This window comes from Ictidomys tridecemlineatus, chromosome 5 (assembly GCF_052094955.1).
Source record: "Ictidomys tridecemlineatus isolate mIctTri1 chromosome 5, mIctTri1.hap1, whole genome shotgun sequence".
Taxonomy (NCBI): domain Eukaryota; kingdom Metazoa; phylum Chordata; class Mammalia; order Rodentia; family Sciuridae; genus Ictidomys; species Ictidomys tridecemlineatus.
In genome coordinates, this window is record NC_135481.1 from 191752925 (window position 1) to 191771261 (window position 18337).

Here is an 18337-nt window from a genome sequence, read left to right on the forward strand (position 1 = left end):
TTAGCAAATCAAACCATCTTTCCATTGACCTCTACTATGTGAACGAAGTTGTTTTATCTCTTTGAGATTCATCCGAAGTGAGTAGTGGCTTCCCATTCTAACCTTTGTGTTAAATAGTTAACAGTCTGGAAACTGATGCTTTAACAAATGAGGGGCACTCTTATATAAATAAAAAAAATTGTGAATATTTTAAATGGAAAAGTTATAGGTACTTAATTTGTACATGAATATGTTTTAATAGGGTGGGATGAATACGTCTGGTAAGATCAGCTCTTCATACACAATGTGTTGGATCAAAGAAAAGGCATTTGGGGTGAGGAATATTTTAAATGTCACTCAACTTGGTACTTTGAATGGCATGGGGTCACAGTGAGCTGTGTGAGCCTTGGAGGCAGCCCTGGACTCTGTTCCACCATGTCACTCCTCAGCTGTGGACGGGTTCTCCCTGACCCTCAGTTTCCTTCTCAATAACATAGTCTAGCATTTTTTTCTGCACCACAGGGTCACAGTGAAGAGCAGCCCAGGACATATGTTGTCAACACACACCTGGCACACAGTAAGCACCAAATAAATGGCAGCTGGTGATTATGATTCTTAGGAACAGACAGCGTCTCAGGTGCCGTGCCCCTCTAATCAGGCAGTGCATCTAAATGCCCATCTGGGAAACCATCAAACAACTACACACCACTGTAGTTGTGTTAGTCAGCTTTTTGTCTCTGTGACAAAATACCTGGGAAGATCAACTTGAGGAGAGATTTATCTTCCAGAGCTTTCAGTCCATGGTGGGTTGGTGCCATGGCTTTGGGCATGAGGTGAGTCAGAGCATCATGGCGGAACACCTTCCCCCTCATGGAAGCAGGGAGGGAGGAAGGGACCAGGGACAAGTTGAAGTTGCCAAGGACCCACTCCCTTCAACAGGGTCCCACCTCCTGCAGTTTCTACCACCTCCCAATAGTCCATCCAGATCATTAACCCCTCCAAGAATCAACGTACCTATGAAGTCAGAGCCCTCCTGACCCCACCCCTTCCCCACAGCCCTGCCTCTGAACGTGGCTACACAGGAAGGAGCCTTCAAGACCCACGTCGTTGGGTGACGTTTCAAACCCAAACCATAACTGGTATTTTAAGAAATGGCTATTGATTGCATCTCCAAAGAGAGGCTCAGCAAGGTGAGAATAACTTAAACCTAAGTATAAAATTCAAGGGGTTGTTGTTGTGATATACAAAGTGAATCCCATTTCAAACCCAACTCTTTACTTTCCCAAATTATCATTGATAATGAGGATGATAATGATGATGATGATAAAAATACCTACTGACACTTATATACCATGCATTAGGTACCTGGCACCACGGTACGTATTTAAACGGTTTAATTAATTCTAATGTCACAACATCCCAGTGAGGGAGACACAGTCATCATTCTCATTTCACAGAAATGGAAATCAAGATATAAAGATGAAATGTCCCATAGTTAGAAAGTGGTAGAGCCAGGATTTGAGTCTCATCATAAAGGGGGCTAAATTCTCTTGAAAAAGTAAGAAAGAGAAGACGCTGGTGGAAACAGAGCACCTTCTAATTTTGCAGCTGGAGAGACGGGGGTTAGTATTTACAGCAGTGCATATGTTTGTAGTAGATGCTCAGTAAGTAACTGTTGGGTGATGATCACTGTCTGCAGCTGGGAGAACGACCTACAAGGTAAATTACCCGACCAGTAGGAGGGAAAGCTGAGGCTTCCTTTGCCACCCCAGCATTTGTTCTGTGGTGGCCAAGACCCACACATGGAGTCTTCCCAGAAAATCTGTTCCCAGCAATCAGATTTACAATCTCTACAAACTTCCTTGCATTTATGGTTTTGCATAGAACTGTCTGTGTGTTTGCTGATGTCTATCAGAGTGCTCATCTCTAGAGTCTCATTCTGGCCCCTGGTGAGTGATCTTTTTTCTTTTCTCCCTTGGTCTTGGCTAGTCGCTGTCTCCTTGGGAGTGCGTTCCTCTGCTTGTGCTCTCACTTTTCTGAACTAATCTTCATAGCGGTGAGAAGGCTCCAGAGCTCAGGAAATGCTTCTTGGTTAGTGGATCTTTATAGAAGACACTCAGGTCAAAGGAAGAAAGAAGTGAGTGCTCTCCGAGCCAGATGGGAAACCTCAGGTTGCCCATAAAAGAAACCCCCTCCTAACGGAGGTGAACAACAACCGGCAAAAGAGAACACAGTCCTGTCGCTGCAGCCCCCGGGCCTCAAGACGGGCTTGCTCCAGACCAGTCTCCCTCTCTCCACTTCTCGGGTGCCTCTTCCACCTCGCCTCCGGTCTCGGCCAAGCTACGTCTCTCACAGGGATGCTTACGCTGATCCAGCAAATCTACTCCAATATCAATTAGCAAGATAAACACAAATCGCAGGTTTGAATTTTGTTGGCTCTAATTAGCCTGATTTGATTCCTGGCCCTCCTGAACAAGTCCTCATAGAGAGAAAGAAGCCTGTACTCTTGGCTCAAAATTTAAGTCAAGAATCAACATCATTGTATTTTTATTTATTTATTTTGTAAAAGGATAGATAGTAAGTATTTTAGACTCTGTGGGACATTCAGTCTCTGGGGACAACTGCTAACATAGCCATTGTAGCCAGAAAGCAGCCAAAGGCGATTGGAAGGTGAATGAGAGTGTCCAGATCTGGCTGCAGGACATGGTCTGCCGATCCTGGCTTAAACAAATCCGGCCCCAACACTGGGGCAGATCCCTGGTCTTCTTTGCCCCTCTGCCAATGGCAGGTCTAGAGTGACCCTTATAAATCTTGGTCCCAGATGGCCTACTTCCTTCATAGATGCACATGCAACCTAGCAGCACAAGCTAGGCACCAAGTAGTGACTTAAAAATTCCGATCCTTTTTAGGCCTCTCAAAAAAAAAAAAAAAAAGTATTAAAAGTACAAACCAAAGCAACACTTCTCAGAACCCATTTCTCTTGTGGCCAACTGCCTCTTACCCCAGTTGCTCATCTGAGGAAACTCAATCTCTCACCATGACCCACGCTAGGTTCTTCTCTCTTTCTCTTACGACCACTGTCCTTCCCAGGATTTTACATGTGAGCAGCAGAGTCTCTCTCTCTCTCTCTCTCTCTCTGTGTGTCTCTCCTCCCCCGCCCCCCCCATACCTTTCTCTCTCATTCCTCCTCTATTTTCTGGACATTGCAAATTACTCAGTCAAACTTTTCTCAGTTCTTAATCACAAGATATCTTAACTCTGTTGAGAACTACCCAGGATGGAGTAGTAGTAACAGAGTAGAAAACACAACTCTGATGGGAGGGTGTATCTTGTCCTTGTCAGACTTGGAGAAAGAGGACCTACGGGAAGTGACAAATAGATTTCAGGATAGTAGTGATTTGCCTGGGGGCCTGCGGGGGAAGGTAGGTGGAAAAAAGAATGATGGGATGTAGAATTTCATTTGAATCCAGAGAATTTCATTTCCTTCAAAAATTAAAGCGATATCTGAAGGAAAGTGGATGCATCTTGGTGACTCATTTTCTGAACATTGGAAATATTTTATATTTAGAGATTCAAATAATTAAATCAAACCATTGGAGGAAATAATGACTGTGAAGGTGTTTTGTTAACTTAAAAAGTCCACCAGACCAGCAGGCCTCAAGCATTAGTGGCACCAATTATCTGCAAAAACACAGGCGGCTGAGTGTCACCTAGAATTTATTGCCCTGTAGATCATGGGTGGGGCCTGAGAATTCTCATTCTGAAATTGCTAGCTCAGGTGCTACAATTTGGAAATCACCAAAGGAGGCAGCAAGCTCTGTGTGGGAAAAACCATCTGTATCTTATCTAATTCCTGACACTTAGTAATGTTCAATGAAAATCTACGCACCTGAGCAACTCCTGCAGGCTACCACGTATGGAACAGAGTGGACCTTGTGCATGAATGAGGATGCCCTTTCCACCCTTTGGAGAGTAGAAGGGATCCTCTTCCCTAGCCTCAGAGTGGGGCAAGTGGGTTTGATTGAGAAAACTTGAGCATCCTGGGAAGTGCGGTTGGAGGAAGTTAAGAGGCCGAGACTTTTGGGAGTTAAGTCACAAGGGCCATACTGTTCTTTTTACTAAGGGACCAGAGAGCTAGCAACTCCCACCCTGCTCACCACCACCTCTACTTAAGGGTGCAGGGAGAAGGTGCCACAGACGAACCAGAAGGGGAGACAATTACCAGGCAATTGATGATCTGCCCGCGCCTTGATCTAGGACTTGGGCCTTGATCCCAGCCACCAGGACTGTAAGAAATAACTCCCGCTGTTCATAAGCCACCCTCTGAGACGGCTCCACCCCTCCAACCTGCTCTACTCTCACACTGCAGAAGTAGCTGAGTGTGGCTCCGGTGCCTGGCTCCCATCCCGTGGTTCAGCGTGGGTCCCACAGTGTAATTTGGACATATGGAGTGCCCTCGCCTGTGCTGGATCTCTCCCACCCTTTACCTCTTCACTCCCAATTCTGGAAGGTGAGAAGGAAAGACCGGACAAGAGTCCGCTCCCACAGGAAGGAGGTGAGCAAGCAGTGAGGTAACACCCGCACCTGGGAAAGGGGTAAGCGAGCCTGCGGGGGGTCTTCAGGGCAGAGGCAGGAAGCTGAGTCCAGGCGACAGAGAGGGGATGCAGCACAGAGATTCGCTGTCCCTGTTCCAGATCCTTGGGCTGGGACACTAGCTGCAGGGCGTCTCTCCCCAGCACCACTTCGCCCGTCTATTGCGCTGAGCCCACCAGGGTGGGGGGTAGACTGTCCATCGCAGCCCGCTGGTGTGGTCACTGCCCAGCTGAAGGGTCAGTGTTTCTACCTGCTTTAGAAACAGTCATCCTCTACTTCTGCTTTCCCAGACTGGACTTGAGCTGGCCCTGCACGTCCCTCCAGTGTCTTTCCTACTTAATGACAGTCACACGTGTTCATTTCAAGCAACTAGAAACATGTGAAACAGAAAATACAAATAGTCGCTTTTCAGGGACTTTCCCCCCATATTTTTCCAATGTTAATTACACACAAATCTCTTAGTTCTTTTGTTTTTTTTTATTTAACAAGTGCAATGTCAAACAGGTTATTCTAAAATTAACTTTTTTTTAATCTTCATATTCTTTTTATTTTAAAATCATTCTAATGGGTAAAATAATATGCCTATGCTCTTTTTAAATTATACAGAATAGTGGGCTTCAATGCGGCATATTGTGCATGCATATGACACACATCCCCATGGCCTTCGCTCTATATTCTCCCATTCGTGACCTTCCTTATAGTTAATCTCATTCTAGTTAAGAGATGCCTGACAATGAGTTACGGTGGCACATGCCTGTAATTCCAGTTACTTGGAAGACTGAGGCAGAAGGATCACAAGTTCAAAGCCAGCTTGGGCAACTTAGCAAGACCTTGTCTCAAAATCCAATAAAAAGAGCTGGGGCTGTAGCTCAGTGGTGGAGTGCTTGCCAAGCATGCATGAGTCCCTGGGTGCAACTCCCAGAACAGAAAGAGAGAGAGAGAGGGAGGGACCTGGCATTCCATTCTGTTATTCTGCATGGTATTAGATGTTTTTCCTAGGAATGGCGTTGACATTGTTGTAAAACCCTTCACTTTCATATGACGTAATGATGTACATCTTTGAACATACAGCTCCGTTCACCCAACAGACCTGTCCACTTCCTCTTCTTCCTTCTGTAAGGAAGCAGCCCTCTGAACAGCACCCAAAGGCACAGCCATGGGAAACCTTGACTTAATAATCACCCCTGGCTCTGTGAGACGGAGACCTAAGGACTTCATCCACTTTTGCACCAGGCATTGTGTGCACTTCTTGGAAGAGCCTCGTGTTCTAAACATCACCCTGAAAAGTGGCCTCTGCTTTTGTGGACCAATATCTATTGGGAGAAATAGAAAATAATAAGTAAATGACAAAAAAAATATAGAGAATTTCAGTTTCAGAGATGGAAAGATGAAGACATCCATGGGAAATTAAGAGAGTTTTCCCAAAGCAGCAGCAGCAGGGTGACCGCTTTGGGTGGCTGGAAGACACAAACAGTATGTTGAAGGAGGAGTTCCCCCCTGGGCCAGAGCTGGGGGAGCTGGGGGAGGTGGGCTAAGGTGGGTCCTGGGATGGAGCAGGAGACACACTTATCAGGCAGGACTTCACAGGCCCAGGAAGGAGCTGGTGTTATTAAGGGCTAATGGAAGCCACTGAAGACATTGAAGAGGAGTGACCACGTCTAATGCATGTTCTAGAAGCTGCCAGTCTATCCTGGAGCTGCTCTTGCTGGAGTGGGAAGGGAGTCAGGGAGCAGGTTAGAGGCAGCCTCTGCTCAAGAGCATGGAACCTAAGAGGCTCCACCAATCCAGTCCCAATAGCTCTGGGTCTCAGAAAGGAACGTCCAGAGGACTCAAAGGCCAGTCGGTAGCACTCTTTGGATGGACTAAGGCAGCCAGATATAAGAGACGAAGGGGACAAGACAAAGGTAACATTGGACAACCCTGAGCCAATATCTGACTGTCCCAAGGAGTTGGGACCCCTGGCCTGCAGAGCCACTGAAGGTCCAAACAGCAGGCAGAACACCAAGTAGAATGTTGACTTAGCAGAGGTCTCTGACCTCAGGCCTTTCATCTCAGGGCAGCAGAGACCCCTGAGGTCAACTCCCTCGCTTCAGCCTGTCTCCCTGGGCTTAAAGAAACAAACCAGGGCTTCCCAGTGGTCTCTGACCTCTTTGGGGCAGGAAATAATATTCATAAATCTGAGACATCTATGCTGTGGTCAGAGGGAAGGTCAGTCAGAGGGAAGGTCAGTACTGGGGTTACTTCTTCAAAAGCCCCGCATGTGGTCTACAACCCAGGGTCCAGCGTCTGTGCCTCAACTGACTGGTTCAACTGACTGATGTTCCCCCTCTGAACTAGCACCTGGGCATTGGGATGACCCTGTGTGGGAGCAGAGGTGTAGTAAGGGCTACGGCCCATGGGAAAGTTTAGGATGTAGCCATTCTGCCTCTAGAGGTCCGGTCTGCAAGACAAGTGCACAAGGATATCTATTCCTTGGTGTCTAAGAAACACGTCTGAGCACATCTTTCCAGTATTACAAACAACACAATATAAAATTATGTGCATCTGCTTTCATGTATAAATGTAGGCCTGTGCACAGGAAAGTTCTGGAAGTATATATTTTTTGAACAGTGGGATTGGGGAAGAAAAGTTCCACATTTTACCCAACAGAATTTTGCAGGTTGAATCATATGAAATGGCCATGATTTTATAGATGACTCAAGATAGGCAAATTCGTATGGTTAATGCTAAAAAGTCCTGAGATTTTGAAGAGGCAGGATGGCAAGATTGCTCAAAGGCAGGCTCTAGCGCCAGGCAGAGTCAGCTCCAGGACGTTCTGCCTCCTCATGTGTTTAACCTGGGGCAAGTTGCTTCACATCACTGTGCCTCTGTTTTTCTTCATTTGAAAAATGAGGATAATGACAGTGTTAGAGTACTGCCCATGAGTTAAATGAGATGCATATAAAGTACTTAACAAGGTGCCTGGCAAGTCTTTGATCAGTGGTAGCTACTAATTTTTCCAAGCACCAATTATTACCTTTGATGTGATTTTTTTTTTTGAAGATAAAGATTTGGTTAGAGGATTCTTAGAAAACTCTTTCCTTCTAGTTATGAGAGAAAATTCCAAATGGGTCCCCTGGAGGCAAGTTCCTATTGGCTAGAGAATGTTCTTGACCATTACAGTGCTGGGGAGCTTCGCGGTGCCTGGTTACAAGCAGCAGTACTGCTCCTACTGAGTTCCTGCATTTCCCCAGCTCCCAAGTCTTTCTCAGGTGAGGTGTTCCCCCTCCCCCGTCACTATTTATTTACACAGCATCTTTCTGCTCTTTTAATTATATCACTAAACATATTTGTAAACTCGTTCATTTCCCCCTTGCTTTTCCTCCTTTGCACTCTGTCTGCTCTAAATACACCATGGAAACAAAACAGTGCAGTGGCACTAACAAAGGAGACTCGGCAGGCTGAGCAGAAAGAACCCTCCAGTCCATCTCGAGTCAGCTGCGTTTCTTGTCTTCATGTTTTATAAAACAGCCCGTGGCTCTCACAATAGGAAGGGAGGGAACCCTGATTAAATGGTATGCATTACTTGAAAAGGGAATTAAAAGCGATGCAAAGGTTTGCATGAAACCACATGAGGCAGGAACACTCAAGCACCATGGGGCCTGGGTGGTTTCCAGTCGGAATGCGCTGGTTCTGAGTCTGCAGTGACTCACTGGATCAAGAAAGAATTGCTAACCTGGCTAATTGCCTAATCAGCCAGGCAGTTGCCCTCACCCCACCTCCCCTTGAATGGATTATCAGGACTGTTTAAAGGGTTGGGAATAGGGTGGGGTGGAAAGATAATTAGAGGTATTTGGAAATGAGCATACAAATGAAAAATTGAAATTGATAAAGATGTTTTGGGAATGGTTTTCTTTGGAATTGCTAAAAATAATGACAATAAAAATATTTACCGAACAGCACTCACTAAGTGCCCAATACTGTGGGAGACATGGGTTTACCATGTTGTCATGACAGCCCAAGCCCCACCCTTGGGCTCTTATGATCCAGTGGAGGAAAAGGAATAAACAAGTTGAAGAATAGTTTTGTAACTTCCTGTTCTGGAAATCCTAAAGAGGAAAGAATTGGGGTGAGGTATGAAAGAGGTTGTTCTCTCTGAGAGGTGACATTCTGCATTGACACCTGGGGAGAGACAACATGGAAAATCAGGAGCCAGGACCTAGGCAGAGGCCGACTCACTTGCCAAACCCCTGAGCTGCCAAGGGGAGACGGGGAGGAGTCTGTCCTGGAATCAATTGTAAGCTGATCCAGCCCCTAAACCAGAATGGGTTTGATAAGGAAACCAAGTCTCAGAAGGAAAAACTACTTGCCTTGGGTCATCCAGCTCCTGAGTACCAGAGGCTCAGGGAGAATCAGAACTCTGTAAACTGCACTCCAAGAACCTCGTCTCTCCATTATCAAAATAGAGCATGAAACAGAGATGGCACTCATGGGCAGCTTAGTTCCGGTGTGCCTGCTTGCTTTCTCTGCGATGCTAGCTTTGGGGTAACTTGGGGTTCAAGACTTACTTACCCCGACCCCTACTTACTTTGGATTCTCAGTTTGTCTTCTGGATCTTTCCTGAGCTTCATCTATAAAACCCTGGGGCAGAGCTGCAGAAGGCCCTTGCACAGCATTAGGATCATACCTGGTACAGAGCAAATATGCAGAATGTTAACTATCTTCTCTATTAGCATGATCATTCTGTCGATATTCTGCCTCTTTATTTAATAGAGTGCCCATTATGGAAGATTGTATTGTACATCATTTTACATTCCATCTACCAAGTAGAAGAGGCTAGGTAGCATAACCCAGGCCTTTATAATCCAAGTATTCACTTCCCAATCATATCTTAAATACTCTGAGGTTTTGGAAAAACAATATGTGCATGACAAATAATTAATTGTGTCATGTTCAGTGTCAGCATCCGGGAACTGAGTCCTGGGCCTGTGACTTATTTAACTATGTTTCACCAGGCAAATTGCTGAGGCTCCTCTTCCAGCTTCCCATCTGAACACTGGGGACAATGGCAGCCGTACCTGGCTTTGTCATACTGTATGTGGCTGGATGCCTGGAAGCAGGGCTCCAGGACCAGACTGTCATTACAGCTCCATCTGCTCCATGAAATTGGGCTCGGTGTGCATTAATCTAAGCAGGTGGAAACAAAAGGTAAGAAACTGGTAGAGGCTCATTGTCAGCTGAGCATGGTGAGAGTTCCCAATTCCCACCCTCACTGTCCTCCCCAGGAAAGAGCTCACAGACTCTGGAGCCGGTCCTGAAGGAATGGGCAGGGACCTTCCAGTCGACAGGAGAGGCACTCCAGATAGCCACATCGGCACGTGCCAAGGCACAGAGGCCTGAAGCACAGCAGCTTGTTGGGGAAACCCAAAGTAACCTGGACAGTTGATTAGGGGGAAAGGGAGTGGGCGTCGAGTAGTGAGGATTCCTTCCTAAAGATCATGTGCTCCTTGTGTTCACGATCCCCACTTGTCCTGCAGGGGCAGCTCCATCACTGTTCAAGCAAACGACCTTTCTTCTCCATAGTTGAGATTGAAACAAAAATGTCACATCAAAAACTGAATATATGGGTGACTGTTTGGATGTCAGACGTTAAACACCAAAGCGCCTCATGAGAGTTGATTTCCATACAGATCCAGGGAGGCCCAGCACTGTCCAGACTCCCCGCGTCTATCAGTAACGTGGTGTCATTTGAGTTCATCAAGCAAATGTTGGGTGACTAGAATGTTATTTTGAGAAAATCTTATGAAAATAAAACTGTGTTAATAGCTGAAGAAGAAGGTATCATAGTGCTTTTGGAAAGTAAACTGGAGGATTTTCTGTGTTAGGGGGAGGAGGGTCCATGAGGGTAGATAATTACCCCCGTGTGTCAGAATAAAATCAGAGCACAAACCCTCCTGAATGGGCAGCCGATGACGCCTAACACATCCTCACCAGGACAGAGGCAGCCATTCGGCCGACACCACCCAGGATCCACCGGCTACACCCATCTTGAATTTAATGATCTAATTTAAGGGTTGACAAACAGACTGTTTTTTTTCCAGGGGGCTCGGAATGGCCCTCGCTTTTCCTCAACCAAAGTAATTATTCCCCCAACTTGAAGCTATCGTGGTGAAAGCACTTTTTGTTTCTCCAATCCTCCAGTTGAACCCTCAGGCTAAGATTTCTTTTTTTTTTGTAAGGCATTGTTCATGCACAGTGGCATAGAATTTCATTTGCCGGGGTTTCACGTATTAAGAGCACAACACAAAATCTAAGCAATTTTAGACATGTGTCAATCTCAAATAAAAAAAGGCTTTGTGCTGGCACAGATGTCAGTGCTTGAATTAAAGAGGAGAATTTCCCTGAGCGAGAACTGTACATGCTGACATAATACATTGTTAAGGCTCTGTGTTACGATACAACCAATATGTTTTAATAATTTATTGGTATTTATTTAACACACGAGACTGTCACACCAAATCTAAAGCAAGGGGTCTAGGTTCCTCATTGATTCCAGAGCATGGTCTTATCAGCAGCATGAGATGCTCCCTTCGAAAATTCCCTTGTGTGTGTGATGAGATTATAGAAGCATATTTTGGAGACTTCGTAGAGGGTTGCTTTCTGATCTCACCTTCCGGGACACCTTCCTATCGCTGAAAGGATTTAATGTGGCTTTGTCTTTTTCCTTCTTTATTTTTCAGACTTTATCTCCTGATGAAATCACTGCTCCCAGAGTTAATCTCATTCGAACACTTACTCAAAATCTAGCCCGCAGAGAGCGTGCTGCAGGCTGATGGAAGCCTGCTGGATACAGAATCGAGGTTGATTCTTCTGGACCACCTTCATCATTAATTCATCTGCTTGAGAATTCATTCATCTTTATTTCACCATTACCTAATGAGCCTAATGGAGACCATCGGAATCCAAAGGCTAAGCATTTTTTTTTAAAGTGAGTATTTGATAATTGTTAATTAATAATAATGTCAACAATAACCTTAATTTTCTAGGTATTCCCCCCGAGGGATTTACATTTTAATTATACTTGCCATAGGACAAGTATAATGACCCCCGGAATTAAGCTTTGGTTTACAGTTTTTAAATCACTGGAGTAAGGAGAAGCTATCTTCATGTAAAAATAATCAGACTTTTTTTTTTTTGAAGAGCCTCAAATGGCAGAGATGAAGAGAGAATAAATACAGCTGATGAGATTTAGTGTGACATCAGTAATTCTCAAAGGGACACCGCACCATAGAGTCTGCTGTGTGGATGTTTCCCACTCTTCTGGAGGTGACAGGCCTGACCTGTCAGGTACTAGTAACACCCAGGACAGACTAGAAATGTCACAAACTACTAACAGCTACTACACATGATGTAAAAGGATGTGTCTAAAAAGAGGTTGCTCTTCAAAACTGGCTTAAACCTGTTTCGAAGTTCTAACCCATCCTCCTGGCTTATGGAAACTGGAATTAGTTTACAAAAATTTCTAAACAAAAATCAACATGGGGGCTGGGGATGTGGCTCAAGCGATAGTGTGCTCGCCTGGGATGCACACAGCGCTGGATTCGATCCTCAGCACCACATAAAAATAAAGATGTTGTGTCTGCCGAAAACTAAAAATAAATATTAAAAAAATTCTCTCTCTCTCTCTCTCTTTAAAAAAAATCAACATGGATTGCAATTTGATTTTAGATTGGATTATTATTATTTTCTTATAGAAACAAAAGTCTAACTAACGTTAGCTTTTAAAAATGGGAAGTTATTGGCTTCCGTACCTGAAAAGTTCAGGAATGAGCTTCAGGCAGGGATGAATCCAGGTGCTCAAATAATGACACTGGAAACCTGTATCTCTGTATTTCAGTTTCTCTTTCCTCTGAGTTTGCCCCATTCCCAGGGGGAGTATTTTTCTGTCATCTGGAATCCCAAGAAGCATCAGACTTACCTATTATCAACTTTAAATCCAATGGAATAAGAACTTCTTTGATACGTGTTGAATTTGTACCTCATTCTAAATTCCCAAGCCATAACCCCTAGTTCCTCAGCATAATGACTTTATTTGAAACAAAGTCATTGCAGATGTAGGTAGTGAAGATGAGGTCACACTGGGATAGGCTGGAATGGGCTGGGCCCTCAAATCAAGTGTGATTGGTGTCCATGTAACAGTTTGTACACAGACATGCCAGGGAGCCAGGGAGAGAGCCACGTGAAGACCGAGTTATGCCGCTATAAGCCAAGGAATTTCAGCAGGCTAGGAGAAAAGCCAGAGGCAGATCCTTCCCCAGAGCCTTCATGGGGAGTGTGGCCCTGCCAATGCTTATATTGACTTTGAAGTCCTGGCTCCAAAATTGTAAGCTAGGTATCTTTTGTTTAAACTCCTGAGTTTGCTGTAATCCTTACAGCAGCCCCAGGGAAACAGTGTGCTCCCCCACCCGACCCTGGAGATGATTCCATACAGGGTCCTGAGAGTCATTCTGGTTGGTTCCATTCATACACATTGATCTCTGGGACCAGGTGGCTGATGGGCCCATTTGCCTGACACGCCCCTGTAGGAGTGGGAAGAACTCTGTTCTACCCCATCCATCTGCATGTACCAGAGTGAGCAAAGAGTGCGTCTTCAAAGAGAGATCAAAGTGCCGTCACCAGGGAACCCAGGCAGGCAAAACCCAAGTGCTCTACAAAGACGCAGGTTGCCAGAGAAGAGAAAAAACAAGGCAATGTTAGCTCAGCCTTATCTCTGCGGGACGATCACCATCTCCCACTCTGTGTGCCTGAAAAGCCTGACTCTCAGTCATATGTGGGCCTCTCCACCGTGGAGCAGAATCCCTCAGAGAGAATTGAGCCTTTCTGGACTTAGAAAGTTGGGACACTAATTTGGCCTCCTGCAGTCATAGCAAGAAGGATCCTTCTTTGCACTGCACTGTAATGTCCTAGCCACAGTTCTAAGGCTGTTTGATTCATTCAGTCCCATGGAGCAAGACCCAGTGAGGTAAATATTGTGTTATTCCTTTTCACAGATCAGGAAGTCGAGGACCAGACAGATTAAGTAACTTTCCCGAAATCACATAATTGGTAGATGCTAAGTGACAGAACTAAGGCTTGAATCAAGACCATTTAACTCCAGAGACTGTGTTATTATTCCTTCATCATAAAACCTCAGTAGCCCCTCATTTTCTCTACTTCTTCTTGTTCCTGTGTCCTCCTAAAAAGTCAGTGTTCCCAAATGTGGCACATATATTACTGATGAAATTTACAAGGATTTAAGATCTTAAAAATTTGATTTTCAAAAATTGTTTATAGCTACATACGTTGTTTGTTCACAGACATCTTTTCTTTATGGCCAGAGAGACACCCTTTAAAAGAAAAAAAGTTTCAGAGGTTCTCTGTTTTCTTAAGTGACTTTATAAAATAAAAAAAACTGATTAAAATATAGTAAGAATATTATAGTGTGCATAGCATGTGAAAGTCCCCAAAATGTTGAGGGTGGTATAGAAAAGATTGAAGTTTGAGACCCATCTACTTATACTGTGAACTCTTTCAGGAATATGTTTGTGTTACTCAGCTCCCCATCACTATAAAAATACCCAAGACTATAGACTTACAAAGAGAAAAGGTTTAATTTGGCTCACAATTTGGGAGGTTCCCAAGTTTATGATCATTTAGCTCCTTTCCCTTGATCCTATGACGGTGCCTCATGGCAGAAGTGTATGGCAACCTCACCTCACCACCAGGAAGTGAAAGAAACAGGACACACCCTCAAGAACCTGAAGACCTCTCACTAGGCTCCACCTCTTAAAGGGTCCACCACCTCCTAAAAGCACCTTGTTGGGGATAAAGTCTTTACCACAAGAGGCCTTTGTGGGACACTCCAGGTCTATAGCAACATTGTGTGTGCTGTGTTCTTGGTGGTGACTAGAATGAAGACAGCATGGAGCAGACTCTCACTAAACTTTTGCTAAATCATTTCACATTGACTTAGTTTCTGTCAATACAGAATACCAGAACAACTGCACCTCAGCTGAATTCACTACATTTAGTCATGTGAAAGAGCAGGAATATCGATCTTATCATCATTAAGGAAATTCAGCCCCACAGAGTCATGAAGGCTGGGCATCTACCAGCTGTTATTTAGACAAAGTGCAATAAACATTGGGGTCTCAGTCCAATGCCAAGGCACTAGAAAATGTATGCCTCTGAAACACTCTGTGCCTATGATATGTGCATTTTCCAAGAAAGAAATTTTACAGAGAATGGTTGTTGTTAACAGACATTTTTAAATGGCTAGCCTCTCTTTCCTTCTCAGAGTGATTTCAGATGAGTTTTTTTTTTAAAGAATATGAAGGAGTTCAAATACAATAAAAGAATATCTTTGCTTGTTAAGAGGTTCAAATTTTAGATTGACAGGACTTAAAAGGCAAAGGGATTGTTCTTAAACTTCTCTTACAAATATGTCTCTTTCAGAGCCACATCCCAACCCAGGCTGGTAGAGTGTAACGGATAAGCATATGAACTTGGGGAAGTTAATTAACTCCCTTGTGCCTCTTTCACTTTCCTGTAAAATGTGGATTATAATGGGGCTTATTGAAAGGATAAAATGAGTTAATGCATGTAAAACACTTAGTTTACTATTAGGTAAGCACTTAGCAATAATAGGTATTGTTATTATTACCATTATTAATACTGTTGATTGAAACTCATGTTTTCTTAGATGTAGTGGGAGATCCAGCCCACCTAGGATGAGATCCTATTTTAATGTCAGGCACTTTATTTAATTTAATTTGATGATATTTCAGATCAGGTTCCCCAGGAAGCAGACTGCAATTGAGATTATGTGGAAGTTGATTAGGTTTTAACATTTATCAGGGAAGGGAAAGAGTCAGGATAAGGAAGACAGATTTGGGGCTGCTTGCAGGCATGATTATGGTCTCAGCTAATCCTGCAGCCCTGACCTTTCAGGATTGTCTTGAGTTGGGCAAAAGGGGCTGGCCTTTTTATTCCTATAAATCAGTTATTAGATTCAGGTTTCTTCCTGAAAGGGGGTTTGATCTCAGGAGTGCTTCTTCTCTTCATCTGGGATACTAGAAAAAGCTCAGGTCTGGTGGGTGTCAAAACTCTTTGCAGCTAATGAAGTTTGACCTTCAGACCCAGCTAGGAGTTCAAGGAGATGCAGCAAAGTGTCCACTACAGTCCACCCCTTAAGTTCAGATCTACTTTTTTTTTTTTTTTTAAGTAAGGTCTATGTAAGCAGTTTAAGGGTTCTGGAGGAAGTCTTTGCCTTGGGGATACTTACAGGAGAAGATTAATGGGATAAACTGGTTGCTCCTGTAGCTGCTTTTCAGGTCACAACTGAGCCTCATGGTATCCTATATGTTCTTAGATTTCCTCATTCTTGGAGCTAGATGCTCTGCCATTCTTGGTGGTCACCAGTATCAGGACTCAGACCCCCAGTTATGAGGGGTGTAAGACCATGTTCACCATGAATTCTCAGCCAGGATAATGACCTCTTTTCTTGCTTGTCACGCTTTTGACACAAGAAGCTCAAAGTAGCCACGTGGCAGCTGAAACTTAAAGGTCAGGGACTCTTGTGTCCTCTTCTGGTGGGACTGTGTGTCATAAGATGAACACTAATAAATCCTCAGTTCATGTTCCTAGCTAAGGAACTATTGGTAGAAAAGGCAAACCCGTAATGGAAAACCTGTAAATTCCAGCAGAAATGAATTTTCCAGGGTTGAAATGGTACAAAGTGTCAAACTTACCACAAAACGGCAGGCAGACCTGTCAGAAGGATGGCCGTATTGGAGGTCCAGATTAGGCTCCCCTCTTGACAGGCTGGCCATTCCTCAGAGGTAGATAGATTCGATTTGGTAGGTCAAGGTCTAGCCACTGACTCTAAGTGGCCTTTATCCCTGCTTCCAGGGCTGTTCTGTTCCTGAGCCCTTGTGTCAGTGGTCGTGCTAATGACAGGCTGGCTGATGTCAACTGGTGGGCCATTCTGTGCACTTAGTTGCTACTGTCTCTTTCATGATAGATACCATGGAGGGCTTTCTGTGCAAATACAAATACTTCTGAGGGGACCACTTTGCTTTGGCTGCTTCTGTAATCTTATCCGGTCACTCTGAGCCTGAATAAAAGCCACGGCTGAGTTTTTCTTTGCTGCTGATGCTCCTCTTTCCAGAACATTCCTCATTGCTTTGGACATGGAGTGTTCTGAGGCTCTCCAGGGAGCTAATCCCTGGATTCTCCTCTTGCAGCATACCAAGTTCTCCGAGCTTCTTGATTCCATCTTCTACCACTTTCCGAAGAAGCTCAGGAATTTCTACTTATTGCCAGCGTCTACAAGCTGTTCTACTGATGTGTTAGTGACAACTCTAGACCTCTGAGGTCACTGATACTGTGTAACATGGTAAATTTGGGGGAAATGCTCCCATATGGGCAAACTCTCCTCACCTACCGGGATTTTCCTCTTCCTTGCTCAACACTCAGAATCTAGTCTAATATGAATTATTTCCACTCTTGACTTTTTTGTTTTTAATATTTAAGTCCTCTAACATCCTTAGTCCCTTTCCTCCCTTATCAGGCCTGGCAGATCCATGGGCGGGAAATAGTATGATTTACTCCTAATTTCTGGTGTGTTGGCCAAGAAGGGAGGGAAGGGTAGATCATGGAAGAAGGAGAAGACAACGAAGCAGGGTTGGCAGAAAGAAATTGTGCAGCACCGCACAATCCTAACAGGGGCCTCCACTGACCCCACAAGGGGTTCTTAAGGTGTGATGACACTTTATAGTTGTCTAAGATGGACGAGAGGGCTGATTTGTGTTCCTGCATTGAACAGATACTGGTTTTAAGATGCCCTTGGAGAGGGAGTATGATCTTGGTTGAGTTGTCTTCCTGGGGTAAACTGTAAATGTCGAACAGCTGTCATTCTGGGGGAAAAAAATCTGATTTGTAATGTTTGATGATTTTTGTGATCTAAAAATAAGGAATTGACATACTACTGCCTGCTGACCCACCACCTGATTTTATAAATAAAGTATGGGAGGATAGTCACACCCATTCATCTACATATGATTTACAGTTGCTTTTTTGCTACAATGGTTGAGTCTCGTACTTGCAACAGAGATGATTGCAAAGCTGCACATTCTTACCATTTGACCTTTTGCATAAATACTTCCACCATTGTTGATTTCAAGCTACCAGTTGAACTCTGAGTTGGAAAGCAATGTCTACAATCATCCCTCGCAAGCTAATTATTGTTAATGAGCCAATTGTAGCATGCCATTTTGACAGGTCACTTCCCAGGTTGGGCTGAGAGTGGAAGCTGTCGACCAGTGGCACTCTTAGCAGAAATCTGGGTGGCACCAGCACAGCACCCATCAAAAGTTCTTTTATTATCCCCATGAAGAACATACTCTTACTATGTCAATATTTTTTATCAGAAAGTTGAGACTGAAAGCATTAAAACTACATTGTCCCAAATCATAAAGCTAATAAATAGTGAAGCTAAAGTTCAAATGCACTCTGTACTCTTCCAATGGTATTGTATTTCCACCACAGTGTATTCAGCTGGCTGTTTTGATTTTACCATTCAATACCATTAACTCAACTACTATTTAATGAGTGCCTGCTATGTGCTCAACATTGTAATATAACAAGAAGTAAAATAAAAGGGGTCCCTTCCTTGAGCCAATGGCAATAAGTTCCTGGCCTTTGATCTCAATATCTAAATCTGCCATTATTTCAAAACTTAGCTCAA

The 18337-nt window shown here is 44.1% G+C and overlaps 2 long non-coding RNA genes across 2 annotated transcripts in view; one reads left to right on the forward strand and one right to left on the reverse strand.

Annotated features, from left to right (window-relative positions):
• Positions 1-11797, forward strand: part of LOC110598133 (uncharacterized) — a 44292-nt gene extending 32495 nt beyond the window's left edge. The window contains exons 3-4 of the long non-coding RNA XR_013439787.1: positions 11292-11539; positions 11752-11797. This is a non-coding gene — a long non-coding RNA (uncharacterized LOC110598133). The remainder of the gene's footprint in view (positions 1-11291; positions 11540-11751) is intronic.
• LOC144378171 (uncharacterized) lies at positions 8684-16147 on the reverse strand. Its single transcript, XR_013439789.1, has 3 exons — positions 15875-16147; positions 9630-9738; positions 8684-9238 (listed from the first exon to the last, which is right to left on the reverse strand). It is a non-coding gene; the product is annotated as an uncharacterized LOC144378171 (long non-coding RNA).
• Between the last annotated feature and the right edge of the window lie 2190 nt (positions 16148-18337).